This window comes from Glandiceps talaboti, chromosome 13 (genome assembly GCF_964340395.1).
Source record: "Glandiceps talaboti chromosome 13, keGlaTala1.1, whole genome shotgun sequence".
Taxonomy (NCBI): Eukaryota; Metazoa; Hemichordata; class Enteropneusta; family Spengelidae; genus Glandiceps; species Glandiceps talaboti.
Window position 1 is genome coordinate 12,242,778 of NC_135561.1, and position 2,683 is coordinate 12,245,460.

Below are 2,683 nucleotides of genomic sequence, written 5' to 3' on the forward strand. Positions count from 1 at the left end.
GCGTCAAATCAAGTATTTCATGTGTTCAGCTGTTGTCATTTGTTTTACATGTACTGTACTGAGCTGCCTTAGCGCCCTCATGTGGCCAAGGTCCAATAATTAATTTAGTACTTTCATTAGCGAATTTGCAAAATAATGATTATAGTAATGCATACTTTATTAATCCAAATTACATTCAGAAAGGAAGTAATGTTGCCATTCATGCAGTGCGCAAGTGCCGTAGTGTTACACCAGGAAGAAACCAGAATACCTGGAGAAAGCTGTGCATTGTTCAGTTTTTGTTTGGTTCAAACGTCCAGTATTATGCACTTCTTACACACAGATCTGGTTGGTTAATGTTTTATCAAATCCAGCCGATGCTGGACGCGTTCAAACCCAAACTGCAGTGTAGTGGTAAAACTCACATGATATGAGCCAATTCAAATGCTTGGGTGCTGTCGGCCATCTTGAAAGGTACACTATGTAGTAATGTGGTATTATGCCATTAATTGGTGAATGATAAGTAAGGTCCTGTCAATCTGTCACACGGCTTGTAACCACAAATAATCTAATTTTGGTTACTAATATATAGGAGCACAGACATTGGAGAAAGTCTTTCTCCAGTGTACATTTTTGGAGGGATCTTATAAGACACACACACACATACATACATACATACATACATACATACATACATACATACATACATACATACATACATACATACACATACATACATACATACATACATCCACATACATCCACATACATACATACATACATACATACACACACACATACATACATACATACATAAAATATATTTTTGATTTCTTCAGATAACAGAAACCTTAGCTCAAGAAGTTGAATATAGACTATTAAAGTGTCTACACCTATGTTATCAGACATAAGCATTTGTTTTTATTCCTTGACCTCCATCTTAAAGGTCAAATAGGAAATTACTCCATATCTTTGGAGGTTTTGTACTTAAATAGATCATTAAAATGTCTACAGTTATGTTTCTAAGCATTCTATTTTGACACTGAATTTTGACCTTGACAGTCATTTTCAAGGTCAAATTGACAAGGTCAAGGTGGAGACGGACATGCAGGATTTGGTCCGTTGGGGGCTAATAGTAATTTTAGCACGAGTGCGCATACGAGTTATGTATGTATGTATGTATGTATGTATGTATGTAGATGTACGTATGTATGTATGTGTGTGTGTGCGTGTGTGTGTGCGTGTGGGGGGATACCAGTGAGTGTAGGCTGATTGTAAAACAAACAAAAAATAATCGTATGACTAAGAAAAAAATTCATACAGGTACTTGCAAGTTGATTTGTAGACAATATGGTATACCGTGACCTATAGACCCTCCTTCCACAGTGGCGGGTCTATGGTTTACCAGAGTCACGTAAATCGAGCTTAACCATGATGTTAAAGATGCATAGATTTAGAAGATAATCTGTTTCAGCAACCAATCAGAATGAACTTTCCAAATGTTTCACACTCATATCATGTTGAATCATGCACATAGACAAAGTGAATGTTATTTGAAAACATTATTTATTTTGTTGACAATCAAAAATGACTTTCAGATCACACGTATGGCATTGCTTAGACTGTAAGATGTATGTGCCGTGTTGTAGCCTGGCTTCAATGTCTATATTTTACAGACCAACATATGCTCTGATACAGTCCATTTTATCATACTTAGAATTTGTCATCCTTCTGTATGTATACGTTTGAAGACTGAGAACAACTTCTCAACTTTTCAATTCATTTTTTACCTGTTTTTGTTAGGTTTTTTTTAATTGTCCGTTCAGCTTAAGTTTCTATAAGTCAATAGTATCTGATCATCAAATGTCCTATCGACGTGAAGACAAACATTTAAAAAACGGCAGTGGTGCTAACATTCTTGGAATAGAAAATGAGGCTTTGATGTCAAGGTTAGCAGTGACTTGACCCCCTGGTCGTCTCAGTTCTCCATTGTTAATGTCTCCAGTGACTTGGTGACCCACCTGTCGTCTCCCTACGACACGATCGCCAGTATTTTCAATGTCTGCAACATGCTTGGTAGGAATAACCTGAGAAGTATTATTAGTGTCAAATTCGATGCCTGGAGAACGTGTGGACAATCTTTTCATCCGTCGCAGACCGGGCAAATGACCACACGAACACTGTCGTCTTGGTGACCGTTGTCTATCTGAATGATGAGGCACATTTAGTCCAAGTTCAAAATCCACTTTGTCCAACATTTCATCAACTTCCGATAGCATCGTTTGGATATCTCGCCTGTCTGTTTGAATGTCTTTTTCAATAGCATCCATTCGTCGTAGCAACATTTTATAAATACTGCCATCACATTCAAATCGCTTTTCTTTTCGAATTCGGCCAAGGCTAGATCCATCAACTTGCTCCTTAATACCAAACTCCAGTGGTATGATATTGAGAAGAAATTTTCCGGTTGCACATGTGCTCCTATAAGCCAATATCATTGGGCTGAAGCAAATCATCAACATTATATACTGTAACCGCATTATTTGTGCGATCATCGAAAATCCAACTTCAAAGATGAAACTAGACATCTTAAGGAGTCTTCCCTTAAGTGTGACGATTGTTCCAACGATCCTCTGGGTAAGTTTACGGCAGACCCATGACACGATGAAGACGGGGAAGCGTATCGGAAACAACGCCAAGTTCA